We start from the raw sequence: 14,987 nt of genomic DNA on the forward strand, positions 1-14,987 counted from the left end.
AGCAAACCTTACTTCATACACAAAACCTCCTGCGCTTTGACCCTGCCTGAGGGGTGGTCATTTTGAGGAAGGCTCCATACCAGGTGTTTTGGGTTATTTTGCGCCGCTGGTGATGTACAGGGACAGCACCCCAGGGCAACACACACCTGTCTCACAAAAACCCACGGAGGCAGAGTGAAACATTCCCTGAGCAGCACAAGTGCAAACCAGAGATCTAACCAACATGGGCCATCTGTGAGGGGTCCAAGGCAGGAGCTGCCTCCTTGCCTCCACCAGGCACCTCAGGACAAAGGGTAATGGGCTTTAACCAAAACAGAGCAGATTAGGTCAAGATGTAGATTAGATATAAGGTAGAAATTCTTTCCCATGAGCGCAGTGAGGCACTGGCACAGGCTGCCCAGAGAAGCTGTGGATGCCCCATCCCTGGAGGTGTTCAAGGCCAGGCTGGATGGGGCTTTGGGCAACCTGGTCTGTGGGAGGTGTCCCTGCCCATGGCAGGGAGCTGGAACTGGGTGATCTTTAAGGTTTCTTCCAACCCAAAACATTCTGTGATTCTGTGAACCCTCTAAGAAATGCATACACAGACCCATCAAACCCAGTGCCTCATGGTGCTGGTGCAGGCCCAAAGAGGAAGGTATTGTTAACTGTACTGCTGCTGAAATGCCTTCCGTTGGAAAGGTCATGCTACTGAGCGAACCTGTGGTAGGAAAAACAATTATTAAAGCAGATTACCAATGTAACTGGTAGTCGTGATGCTCACCTGGGACTGCAGGTTGCAATTCAAGACCTTGATGCAGTCCACAGACATCCTACATCGCTCAGACTGAAGCTGAAACTTCTGCTCTGGACCTCACAATCCTGATGTGAGCTTGAACCTTTTTCTTTGGAAAATCTGTTTCCCATATAAATCCCCAGATACCCTTTCCTCCCCCGAAGACGTGCTAAACGCTTGGTGCAAGCATCTCCATGTGGTAACAAATCCCAAAGGCTAATTGTGTGGAAAAGCATTTCCTTTCATCAGTTTTAAATTTTCTGCCTCTTAGCACTGACTGCACCCTTTTCCTTGCCTCACAGGAAAGCAATGCTCCATGCATGGAGCTGGAAAGGGCCCAAGACCACCGATTCATCCCGTGAACACCAGTGGGCTGCCAGCAGCCTTAAACAACTGTTGAGCACCAATACCAACAAATTCCAAACAGATTACCTAAAAAGGGAAAGGCCAAAACCCATTTCTGGGCTACAAAAAGCAGATTCCTCCAACTGTTGTTACGGTGAGTAACTCAGCTTGTTTGCAGATGACAGGCAGAGCGGAGCTGTCAGCTGCTGGCAGGAGGAAAACACCCAAGCCATCGGAAGTTGTGCCGTTTTCCTTTATTTTGCCTGTGTAGTTGCTAACATCACAGCTTTTCTGAAGAAAACACCAAATCAATCTTTTTTTCTTCTTCTTTTTCTTTTTTTTTTTTTAACTTGGGAATGAAGCAACAGCTACTGTGACTTCCCACAGCAGCATCTCTAGGCTGTATGTACAGTGAGAGGAGATTTCCTCCTCCTTCCCCAACTTCTCTTTGTCCTCCCAAGCCTTTGCAGGCTGGTGGCTCTGAGGACACCTTGGGAAAGGCAAACCAGAGGACCAGAAATGCAGCTGGTGGCTTCAATGCAGCCCACATCACCCTACAGGCTGGGGCGGTGACTCCTGGGCATGACACAGCCCCACGTGTGCTGGGCAGGAGGGCCAGCATCAGAAGGGTTGGATGGACGCCCGTGCACGCAGCCCAGCTTTCCAACTTCACTCCTGCCCACCAAGCATGCTCTAGAAATTTGGTGTCAGAGATGCAAGGAAGGGAGCAGCAGAGCCTGCCCCACAGGGCTTGCTGAAATCACGGGCAGGGACACTGAGTTTTGGATGATGCCCCATGTACATTGCTCTGCTCACCTTCCTCCCCTCACAGCAATGCAATGACTGGCTGATAATCCTAATAAAAACATAATGAAAAATTAAGCATTGCCACCCAAATCCCTTGCTGTAACAATGCACAGGGTAAGCTTAGAGCAAATGAGTTGGCAGCTCCCCACTATTCCATATTCCCATGCATAAAGTCTGTTTTTGTAGCATAGCCTTTCCTATACCCGCATCCTCAGATAACCTGCCTCTGCTTTGTTCCCTTCCCCAGTAAGACGTGGCATAGGGGGGACAGATGCTCTGGGCTGGAGTTATTCTCCATTTATTATCTGCAGATGTAAACAGAAGGGCTGATAAGAAGTCAGCATGGATAATGTCTGGCTATCACACACAAAAAAGGGATGTTTTGGGAAGCTGTGCGAAGGACATCAGTCTGAGGCTCAGATCTGCTTCCATTTAAGTCAATAGGCGCTAACCTCAGCTAAACTGCGTAGCAGAAATTTCTTCACGGATCCTTTACTCAAAATTTTGGTGAAAGAAAGCACAATGATGTCTTTTGTGAGTGTATGGCCAAGAAAACTTAACCAGGTTACTGTAATGGAAACAGTGTCACTCATATCACCGCAGGGACAATGCTGGAGTTGTGGTTGAGATGGAAATATCAATGTGCATTTTGGGGTAAGGTGAAAAAAATATGCTTTTAGCTCTGTAGCATTACCAAACATGGAAGTAAGCGCATTTCAAAAGTCAGCCTTCTGAGATTTTTTGTGTTTCTGCGGGCTTTTTTGCTATTGAAGTTTGAAAATGGCTCCTTTTTATTGAGAGACGGATTGGCTGAATTCTAGCTTTGAATACAATCTCCTTGCTCAGCCGCTCCAATTTCCTCAAATAAAACTCCCCCGGGATAAAAAATTCCCTGCTTCATCCGTCCTCTTGGTTATCTTTGCTTTAAAAAATCTTCCACTTCGAGTTCAACATGAACTTCTTCTTTGTACACGTCCCACACACATTCAGATGGGCAGTTATACACGTCCATAACCTCAGCAGTTAAAATTTTGTTTAAATATAACCAGGCTCCAGGGGCTCCAGAACAAGCCAAATTTGTTGCCTGCCGCACACAGCATAAAAAGCAAGGTCTGTTTGCGTTCATGTGTCATTAAAGACAATATTGACGAGCTAGTGAAAGGTAGAAGTGGGGCGAGGCATCAAACACTTGAAAATAATCCAGGGACAATTTTATGTTGAGAAAAGAGCTGCTGTAGCCTGAAGAAGCAGAAAAAGAAGTTGAAAACAGCAGCAGAAGTTCAAGCAGATGCTAAGGCAGCCCTCGCATGCAGAGGGGGAGACGAGGGAAGAAAGCGAACTAGAGGTTCTGCTTGTTGTCAGCTAAAACCAGCTGAAGACACACAGATAATTTTCCCACCCCGGTTTATTTCCCTTTCTTTATGCATATGATGCAAGCACATATTAACTTGATTTAAAACAAAACCTGAACCACTGCATATATTCAAGTTCCGCAGATTGGCCTGAGGGAAAAAATAAATAAATAAAAAAGAGGGATGAGTGTATGAAAACCAAACATTTATACAAGTGGTTTCTCTGGGAGTGTGGAAGTGATTTTCCTACTTTCCTCCCTTACAAACACCCAAATGGATATCATTGCTTTGTGCCCCGATGGGTAAAACCTCAACCAGACGCAGCTTGGGAATGGGAGAAACACCGACATCTGCAAACATTCACCTCAGAGATAGCGTCACGTGAACTTTCTTATTGCTTTTTCTGCTTCCTTCCCGTTGTTTTCTCCTACATTCCTTCTACAAAGAGGGGTGAGCTCAGACACCTCGCTACAAGGGTGGGGGGCTCACCTTGGCTCAGCCCCACTGATTGCACCGCTCACGCACACACGGGCTCTGAGGAATTGCCTTGTGTGATTTTTCAGGGATTAAGAGACATTACAGAAAGCAGCACATCAAGAACCTCCTGTGACCCATGTTTCCTTCTCCCACATCCCACGTGACCAATGTTTTGTGTCCCCAGTTTGGTGCCGGGGTCACCTGCGTGCCCTCATCAGTTCCGGTGTCAAGGCGGGTCTGTGGAGGAGCTTTGCCAGCCAGCGGTGGGTCAGTTAGACCATCAGTCCTCCCATGGAAGCAGTCTCCATCCCACACAGAGCCCGATTCAACACAAACCCAGCTTTCTAAGGGAGATCATGCTGTTACAGAAGTAACTTCAGTGTTACTTACATTGCCACAGTCAAGAGACAAATGCTTTCCTCTATTTACCCCGGTCAATATTTGCTGTGTTGTCCTCAATGCATTAGTGAAGACGTTCACTCACGTCTGCTGCCTGCCAAAAAGCGAATTAATTTAGCTCGGTGATACAATCCGAAGCAGTTTGAGTCATCTACATCCCCAGCTACTGGTGTCCAGACAGACACCACATCCATCCACACATGCATTAATAAAGTCTTAAAAATAGATCATCAGTTCCTCTAGACCTGAAATAACGTGTCTGATCCCAGAAAAGCAAAGGAACTGAGAGGAACAACCTTGTCCGAGGAGCTGCAATGCAGGATGATTTCCTAATGCTCCTCTGAGTGGTGGTGGCCAGGTCCTCCTGCTCTCCTGGAGCTCGCAGCCAGGGAAGGGGCTGGAGATGCTCCAGCAGTGCCTACACTGCCTCCTTGCCTGGACCTGGGTGCTGAAGAGCGTTAGATCAATTATTCATCGGCTAAAAGGCACATTTCTATTACAACAGATGTTTCTCCGAATGTTTGACACTGCCCATTAACTCACCCTTTAATTTTAATTGCTTAACTAATGGCTATATTCAAGGTTAAATGGGTTTAAATCTTCTTTCTTCTCTTATGCTGCTGAATACGAAGATACCATCTTACCTAACAGGGGAAAAGGGAGGCAGAAGGAACCTAACCAAGGATAATTTTCGACAGGATGCAAACAAGTGGCCAGTGAAGGCTCCACGCAGCCACCCAGGTGGGCACAACACTCTTTGCTCCTGCTCGGCAAGGTGGGAAGTGCTCGTTTCAAACAGCCTGGCTGGCAGCCTCCAGGCCGAGACCTCAAGTTACACGGGTAATTCATGTTTATAAGACACAGTGGTGTTTGCCCAGCAAGATGTTCCTGTAAATATTTACAGCCCATCTGAACAGCGGAGCTGGCAGGCTGAGCAGGGAAGGAGCTGCTGCGGGAGAGGAGTTTGCCCTCCCTGCCTGGGGAGGGGGTGCTGAGCGTATGGCCCCAAAGAAGCGCTGGGCTGCAGGGCAGGAACGCCTGTCCCAGCCTTGTTGCTGCAGTCGCATCCTCCCAGCTGGTCGCTGCTCTTGCGTTGTACCAGGTGGGACCACGCAGCTGGTGCTCGGTGCCTTAGTGAGGCAGCAAGCACGCTGATTTCTGCAGCACGAGTAGCTGTGCTCTTGTTATCTGCCAAGCCAACACCCCCAGGAATGAGAATGTAGGTGCTGTGAATTCTGCAAAAAGTGTGCTCCTTGTGCCCCACCACAAGCACCAACCACAGCAATCCCAGCCCTCACTGCCAGGACCAGCCTGGCTCTTCTCCACTGGAAGAAAACATAAGGACATGTCCTGGAGAGGCCACATCACCAGGCAGGAGACTTACCCTCAGCAGACGCAAGCACAGATGTACTGTTAGCATCACATTTTGTTGGTGTGACCCAAAGATCTGAATGCATTTTGTTTGGACAGTTCAGGCCTGTCCAAAATAAAAAATACCAGAAGGAATGACAGGAGTGAGCCAGGACCAGCTCCAGCCCTGGGAGCAGCAGCTCCACCACACACCCATCCCAGCAGAGGGGCTTGACACAGGCAAGGAAAACACTTTTTTCTCAGCATCATAATGACATGAAAGAAGGAAAGAAGAAGCAGGCAGACAAATAAGTTATTTTTTTTTTTTTCACAGGAGAAAAGAAAGAATACATATTTTATTTCTGGCTTTCTTTCCTTCTATTTGCTCCTTCTTCAAGAGGTGAGAGAGCATAGATCAGTGCACACCATGCTCCAGGTTGTTCTCAAATTTCAAAAAATATTGGTCTAGACACTTACAGTCTCTGTTTTGTGAAGAATTTGGAGATTGAAATGTGAATGGACCCCATGCTAGGAGTACAGGAGGCCAGAGCCTGATCTCAGCTTGGCTGGCGTTGATCTAGTTCAATTCAGACATTCCACCCAAACCAGGCTCTAGCACCATGCTTGTGAAATCCCTTCGGTCCCACCATGCAGCCCCTCATGCAGGTTCGAGAAATCTGATCCCCTCTCTGACCAGGTAGGATATAACAAGTTATTTCCCAGCAACAATGCAATAACCACTCCTAAGATCACCACTTAGAGCATGTCCAGGCATGGCTTTCTATTTGGGAAGAGGGAAATCATTAAGGGTCATTAGCCTATCCTCTGTTGCCACAGCCAGAGTTACACCACAGCTGTTAAGATCAGGGCTGCATGTAGTTAAACAACCCTTCCTGGTCCAAGGGACAGCTTAGCATGAGAAGAAACACCCCTCCTTCCTGCCCAAGTCTGCTCTACCCCACACGAGTACCGAGGAGGAGCAGCTGAGCACTGCTGACCCTCCAGCCCTGCCTGGTTTCCAACCCCAAATAGGCAATCATAAAGTGGAACAAGGCTCTCTAGTTTAGTTTCTAAACTGAAAAAAAAATAATCTTAGGTTTTTAGTGATTTTCTTTCTTTTTTTTTTTTTTCTCCCCCCAGCCGGCTCACGAGGACATCCACTCATTTGATTTTGGCTCGGGCTCAGCAGCGTTCGGTAGTGACAACCGTCAATCCTGCCAGACAGCCGATGGCACAGACTGCGGGGAGTGGGCGATCTCCCATTTTTGCAGCTACGCCGCGACTTGTGCGCGCTTTTCGAGGCGAGCTGGCGGGCGGCCAGGCGCTCGGCAGCGTCCTCCCACCCCGCGAGGTGTCTCGGCAGAGCAAGGTGCTGCGCTGCGCGCGGGCTTGCCAGGACCGCGGCGTGAAGCGTGCTGGTGCTGCGAAGGGAGGCAGGATGGCGGGGATGCTCATCCCACATGTTTCAGTGGCACGAAGTCCGCCGGTGAGGTTTTCCCACCCGACAAGTTCAGCTTGAGTGGTACCGGGTTTAATTTTATGGGTGGTTCGGCGCAGCTCAGTTTCGGGTGGAAAAGGGAGCGGCAGCATGAAGCAGCCCCTTTGGGTGGCAATTTCAAGGTCCGGTTGAGGGCACGCTACCAGCTAGCCCGTGCCCTTTGGCGACTATCAGATTTCTGAGTGCAGAACGGAGGATTTCGTTCTTTGTTCCTGAACTCATTCTTTCCATCGCGGGGTCCAGTGGAATGTAATCTCTCCAGATGCCAGCACCTCTTAGGAAATTGTACTATAGCAGCTATGCGCTCTAAGTGGCTTATTCATACGCAGAGAAAAGAATAGTAATATCCTTGGGGGAAGGTTTTGAAATGGTGCATGGTGACACAATCCCCAGCACCGGCAGGCTTTACTTCAGCTGAGGATCTCTCAAAACCAAGCTTGTTTTCAAGAGGAGCAGCAGAGCTTGCATTTCACATTTTACCCCTGGTTTGTTTAAAGTCTTTTCTTGCTGTTTAAAACAACCAGTGCTTCCTTCCTGGGAGGGAGGCAATGCTTTTAGGGTTACTGTAAATAATCAGAGCCAGAACAATTGGCTGAGTAAATTATCCTGTCCGCTGACACTGACAGACTCCGTGGAGCTACTAGGAACTTCATCAGCTTTTTTTTTCCTCTTACTATTATTATAGCAAAACAAAGGTTTGCTCAAAGTCCCTCTCTGCAGCAAACCAAAGCAACGCCTTGGAGATCACAGTCCCAAGGTGCTTTTTTTGAAGCCCTTATGCAAAAACTTTGAACGAGAAGGTTTATCATGAAAAAGCAGCACATGGGAGAGCAAGGGAGCCCAAGGAGCCAGCTGACAGATGACCGCATGACAAAGCTAAAAGGAAACTCCAAACACTGCCAGCACAACTGCCCGCAGAGCTTGCCAAGAGCCAGGTGCTTCTTACCCAGAAACTGGAGGAAAAAAAATAGCTAAAAAAAATGAGAGTTCTTCTGGGCAGTGCCTCTCCTGCTTGTGCAAAGTAATCTGCCACTCACAGGGGCACAATAAGCAGGCAGGGGAAGAGGTGACACATAAGTGAGGGAGCAAAGTAGTGTGCCTTGCAGAATGAGGAACCAAATGGAGCATATTCAGGAGCTCACCACTCACCCCCCTGAAGCAGAATTGTGTTAACAACCAGCTCTGCTCTGCAGCTGGATTATGCTGAGGAAAGGGAAAGTTAACACAGAAGCACTGCTGTTAACATTACCCTCGAATGGAAGCAGCATAAATACAAAATATTTGTTTCTCTGCTACTGTGCAACATCTGTTCTCAATAGCTCAGTCATTTTCCTCTCTCCCTCCCTCGGGGTTTCAAAGTACACAAGGAAGTGGGAGAGACTTGCAGGTAGCTGGTGCCGTTGTGCCCGCTTGAAAGTTGTGCAACACCGGAGCCTGTTCAGCAGCCTTTGCACCCGCAGAGCCTTCACTGCAGCACTGGAGTTTGCCCTGGCAACACCTGCCAGGGCAGAGCTTTGCAGGATACCACCAGCAAAATAGGCATGATGTATAACTGCATTTTCTGTGATTTGGTACCTCCACACATAGAAATCTAGGGAGGTGACAACCCTGAAGACTTTCACTTGCAAGGCTGCAAATTAAAAAATAACAAAACTAAAAACCCACTGAATCAGACAGCTTTGGCTTCAGTGCTGAAAGCCAGCGATGCAAGTAACAATGCTTGTTCTCTCCATCTATTTCTCTTCTGCACAAGCCTTGAACACATTGCAGTTGTAAAAGCAAAGGGAGCTCGTGCCAGGGCATGATGTGGAGATGGGCTCTCCAAGGGAAACTCCCGGCACTGACATTTGAGCAACAAGATTTTGGATATGTCAGCTTGAGATGAGAATTAAGAGATCCAGATATGATGGCTGTGCAGGAGATCGTCCTGAGGGAAAACTCAGGTTTGTAGTTACATTCCTGATAGCCCCTGTGCTCCATCAGCTACACGCAGCCAAACTGCACACCCAGAAGACCAGGTAAACAGATAAATACATGTTAAATGGCACACTTCAAAAAATAATTTTCCAAAATAAATCTCCTAGGTTTCCTTATTCTGAAAGCATTTGACATTTTTGTTGGGTTTTAAACAATTGAAGCAAAGAGCCAGAACTTTTTATTTGAAGGTGAATAATAAAGCATTGCTAAAGCTTTCTGGTATGCTACTGGAGGCACGGTGAAACACCGCAAGAAAGCCACCGTGCTCGCATTGTACTTCAGAGCAGCACTCAGTAAGTTTTGGCATCTTTTGATGTTTGCAAATACTGTAGAACAAAGTGCTGTCTGATCTCTTAAATTCTAGTTTTACTAGTAGTGAGGCTTAAACAAAAGCGAGCCCCTCTGCACACTCACAAAAATAAAAAACAGGTGGCTTTTGTTGATGAGCGTCTCGGGTGAGTTTTTAGCCTAATTTTAGAGGTAAGAAGAGTTTCTGATTCTGCTGACTGTGAGAAGTATTGCATCGTCTCTGCCCTGCTGGAGCTCAGTGCTATGGGAACAATATAACCATCTCTATCACCATCGGGAGCGATAGGAAGCAGCGCTATTACCTTCATTTTAGGATGAGACCATGCCCAAAACCTTGTGCATTGCTCTAAAAAAAAAAAAAAAAAAAAAAAAAAAAAAAAAAAAAAAAGAATTGCCCCATTTGTGTTCAAGTCTGCAATCCCTGATGGCTTCCTCCCCAAAACTGCCCTCACCCACTGGGTGGAGAGCCTGGCTCCCTGGCATTTGCTGTCTCTTTGGATGAAACTCGCCGGTGCAGGAGGAGATGGAGAACAGCAAGCCTTGCCAGGACTGGGTGGCAGCTGCGCAAGCAGCAGTGCTCCCTCCAACCTGCCTGCCAGGCAGAGTGAAACTCACCCCCCTGGGTAAACGTGAGCTTAAGTAAACTTTCCACGCTCCCTCAGAGCCACGGAGCCAAAAGTTTGTTTCCTAGGTGTAGGGGACGCACCAGGAAACAAAACTCTGCCCAGGCCAGGACCAGTGGTGGTGGCAATGCTGCTGCCTCACCTCCCCTCAGCCTGATGTGGGTACCTGCAACGCCAGGTGCCTCCTGAAAGTCCCCAGCCCTACTGAACCCATTCCTCTTCAGCAGTGAGCTTTTCCACCATATTTTCAATGTATGGAAATATGAGGCTGAAGGCCTCAAACCCTAGAAGCCCTCCCACCCTAGCAGGTGCTGCTGGTGTCCTGCCTTGGCACAGCTACAGCCCAGGGGGTCTTACAGGGTTGGTGACCCCTGGTGGAGCCTGGCCTCTGCTCCCCTTCTGGCTGCGAGGTGTCTCAGGACACCTTCCTTTCAATTCAGTGCAAGGAAAATGAGTTTCCAGTGCAAGGAAAGAGTAGGAGGCTAATTGGGTCATTTCTGAAGTTAGAATTGGAGGTTCGGTTTGAAGGTTATAAGAGAGGGAAGGCAATGATGTTTGGTTTTTCCCCCTAAAAAATTCAAGGGTGTTCATTAAAAAGTGATCAAAATCCTACTGAAGGCAAAAGCCTAAGACAAGCCACAGGAGAACACAGCCTGCTCTTGATCAAGGAGACATATAGACACATGTTCTTCAGGTTTGCTGAAGAACAGACATAACCCTATGGCCTTCACCTTGTACATTTTAGAAGCCACTTTTTTTTTTTTTTTTTTTTTTCTTAAACAAGGCAAGTCACTTCTGCAGGCACAGTCTCCATAGCCTATTTCCCACATCATCCACTTCCAGACAGCAGCTCATGGCCTGGGGCCACCTGTCTTTCACTTGCCATAAACCAAGGCTCTCAGGTGGCTCTAGGATAAGGTTGTTCTGCAGTTCGGCAGCTTTGCCCAAGACTCTGCATCTAGGTCCATTCACGAGTTGATCAGCTCACCACATAAACCATTCTCATAGCTCCGTCGTCACGCTGCCAGTAGAGCCTCCCTCCTCATGGAAAGACAAAAGCATCACAGCACTCAATGTGGGTTAGATATTAAGGGGAGAAACACACTTTTGGGCTAAGAAACAGGTGGACACCATGGCAAATAGCTTGAGGAGGACCCCACAAGCAGGTTAGGCACAAATTTATTGGGAAAAACTAACACTGAGCTGACCCTGCCCAGAGTGGAAAGACTGAGCACATGCCCAGGGAAGGGCTCTTCCAGTTCCCCTCCAGGGCCTTGCGTGTGCTCGTTGAAAACAGCAGCGTGAAAGGGTTTGCTTACAAAACATTTTTAGAAACCAAACTGTTTGACATGCAAGAGCATCGCTAAAGAAATGATTGAAAGGAAACCAGCTTCTTCTGACAGCTGATTAGGCATCAGAAGGGTTGAAATCCCAGTCGTTGCAACTTCTCCCGCTCTACCAAAAGTAATATGTTTTTATCTGATTTACAAATTAAGGGGGAGAGAAGCTTCTGCTCCTCCAAATGTCACCGGGCGGCTGTGAAATAAAGACAGCTTCTGGCACATGAAAAATGTAGATACCCCTCCCCGTGCCTCGCCTAGTGTTTGTTGCCATAACCTATTGCACAGATGTGATGGGTTTTTGAACACAAGATCTATTATGTTTCCTGCCAGAGGCTCAGACCTGTACAGGCTTTCAAAACACCTTGCCAGGTAGTTACTTTTTATACTGACTCAGTATTTGCCGGCAGCCACTGCCAAGCGCTAGCTTGGGACTCACCAACAGGCTGGGAAGCCAGCACCGCTAACGAAATTCATTACATTATCTGTACGATCATCCTCTCCCCATCCTGGAGCAGAAGTCAAGCTATTCTCACACTCCTGTACCTAACCTAGCGGGCTGCGTGGATCTGTGATATCCAACAGGGAATCTGGATTGCTCTTTCTCCCTCCTGCAAGTGTGCTCTTATGCAGAGTCCGACCCCGTGGTGGATTCACCCTGCAAAATCCTGCTGGACTGGAGCCACCTCGCTGCCCCACAGGGGAACCCAGCACCTGATTTCCTGCACCTTGGAGACCGCCTACTTACACGCTTGTGTTTTCCAGTCCAAGCTCCCTCCGTGTGACCTTGGGGAGGGAGGATGGCACTGTCTGGCTCGCCCTGTGCCAGCCAGGAAGCCTGCCAAGCGCCGGACAGACACCGCAGCACATCACAAAGCGCAGCGGAGCTTCTTGCCGTGCGCGGCCCCAGCCAAAACAGCCATTTGATAATTAACCGCTCGGCCCTAGCCAGGCAAGTCGTGGCGACGGGACGCAGCACGCTCCTCGTTGCGCTCCGAGGGGAGGTTGCAACCCGTGCAGCGCGGGGCAGAGGTTGGGGGCTGACCCCAGCCCTCGCCTGCAGACACGGCGGCAGATGCGCCGGGCTTCCCCACGGCCTCCCCCTTGCCTGGCAGATGCTGGCCTCGCTGGGAAAGCGCTAAATGGATTCTGCTGAATCACTGCAGCAGATGGCTCCTAACACCACCTGGATAGCTCAGAAAGAAAAAAAAAAAAAAAAAAAAAAAAAAAAGAGATAAGGAAGGTTGGGGAACAGAAAGTACCTAGTGTGTGGGCTGAGCTATCCCGAGGGAGAAGTAACCTGTGGGTAAGGTCATCATTTGAACTGCTGTTTTCCCCCAGATTCCTGTGTTATGAAGTCTGATATCATCCCTTTCCTGGCAATGTTGTCCCAAGGTCTACAAAGCACCTTGCTTCAAAACTGCTTGGGAAAAGCCTCTGCCCCCAGAGGCTGTGGAGAAGGACTGGGGGAGCCAGGAGGGGAGGGCTGGGGACCAACGCTCCTCACAGTGAGCTGTGGGACTGAATGGGGCCACAGCACCAAGTCAGCTGTTTGTACAGACACCAAGACCGACTCACCACCAGTTAGCTCTTAGTGATGGAGCTGAAATGGTAACTTCTCTCTGCTGGCTCAGCCCAGCAGCCCACGTACAGTCATCAGCTGGAGCCGTCCCTATTTCCAGGCACAGCATGGGACACCAGGGGCTTGGGCTGGCAGCAGCTCCAGCCTTCATCTCCTCACCAACCTCCTCTTACCGGGTCAGGCAGCACCATCGCTTTGATGCACGTACAAGGCCCTGCATTCATCTGTATTAGCAGATTTCCTTATTTTTATTTTATTTTTAAAGCCAGGCTGGCAAGTACTTTTATTCTCTGCCACAGATCATGTTGAAAGGGCACAGGAGCCAGCTGTGTACAGCAGCGTGCAGCTGTATGAGAGAGAATAACAAACAGGAAACAGGTAACAATAACCAAATTGTTTGCTCTCCCCTCCCATTAAACAGGGCTGGCAATTTTTGTTTTTTTTTTTAATTGGGATGAAAAGAGCTAGTCAGAAAGAGGGCAGCTCACACTGTGCATACACATAGGATGCGAGCTTGGAAAGCGCTCTGCATTCTTCTGCAGCCGCTCGTCCCCACCTCGGCCACACGTACAAGAAGCGAAGAGACAGGATCCCTCCGTTGTGTTGTGATGAAAGACACCTCTCTGTGCAAAGTTGCTCAATCTGTAACACTTCCAGCCAGGTCCTTCCCAGCACAAAACACCGAGCGGTTTGAGACAAAATGTTCCCTGAGCAGGTCGCTCGCAGCCCTGCGCACAATTCGTCCTCCTTCTCCTCCCAGGACGAGGCGTTTTCACACACCAACTGCACCGTGCGCTCAGCCCCATTTTGCTTGAGCCCAGCTTTGTCCTACATAGGCTGTTCTCGCTGGGTCACACCTGCCATTGATTTCCTCAGATAACAGCTGCTGTTTCATGTTCTGCTGCCTGCGTTCCTCAGCAAAAAGGCACAGAAAAATACTCACCAGCAAGCAAAGCTCAGGGCAGCACGACGTAAAGCTGGCAGCCGTAGGAGCCAGGTGGTAACGGTGCCACCACCAAGATGGGCTATGGGGAGACTCTCGGTCCCAGCACAAGCCTGACCATCCAAGCTAGCAAAAAGCCCTTCCTCCAAGGCATCCAGACCCACGGTGGCATTTGGTGAGGTGTGGCCAGATGTCCCTGGGCATCCACAGCCACCCCTATGCACACCAAGGCCAAACCACCCTCAGAAGATGCTACAAAACAGAAACTAAAAAAACAACAAAAAAAAAGAGGGCATTTCACAACACACCCCAACAAGAGCTGGGCTTTTGGGTTTTGCAAGAGTGGCAGGGACCAATGCTGCTGGCATCTGTAGGACTGACCCTTTCCAGCCTCCGGAGCCTGTTGCACATTTTATTCCTGGAGGACACCAGCCCTCGCAGACCACGGTTAGGAGGGTGGATGACCCTGGCATCACCCCCTTTCCCACAGGGGATCAGCATCCCCAATGCACCTGAGAGCCAGCAACCTCTGCCTGGAGGCATCCAGCCACTCGCTTAGTACCCCCACGTGCATGCACAGCCCCCTCCAGCACCCACTCTGCAGCTCGGTTTCTTCTCAAAGCGTTTTACGTTTCACATTCCAAAGATTTAATTACGTTATCAGAACAACAGGCATCGGGATCTGGAGTGCCAGAATTCACATTAGCAATTGCTATCAACAAAGAAAATGGGCACAGCATGCTCATGCCAGCGTAGACGTGGGCTGCTCTCCTCAATCTACGCATGGTTATTTATAGCCTAGTCGCAAGCCATCCACTTTGCAGGTTTAGCTTTGAGCTTGCCTCTTTCTCCCTCCAAGAACAGCCTGCTGCCTCCCCTGGCACAGCGGGTTCAATCTTCTTCCATCCACCTCCAGCAGCAAAGAATGAAAAAAAAAAAAAAAAAGCGTGCCATGAACGCACAGCTGCAGGGAAATCCCCCCACCACCAGCAGAAATACTTTAAAAAAAAAAAAAGTATTGTTTTTAGGATAAGGCATGGGAGCCAGACCTTGCAGGAATGACACACGTCTCCAGCAGCCTTCTGTCCTCCCTCTGGATGGGGACAGAGGCACAAGCTGCATGAGGCAGGAAGCATGACTGAGTGCAAGGAAAACACTCATATTTTGTTACGATTGCGAGGAGGTGACTACGTGACAGCAGAGGGGCAGATGG

The sequence above is a fragment of the Aythya fuligula genome, chromosome 5 (genome assembly GCF_009819795.1).
Source record: "Aythya fuligula isolate bAytFul2 chromosome 5, bAytFul2.pri, whole genome shotgun sequence".
In the NCBI taxonomy this organism is placed as follows: domain Eukaryota; kingdom Metazoa; phylum Chordata; class Aves; order Anseriformes; family Anatidae; genus Aythya; species Aythya fuligula.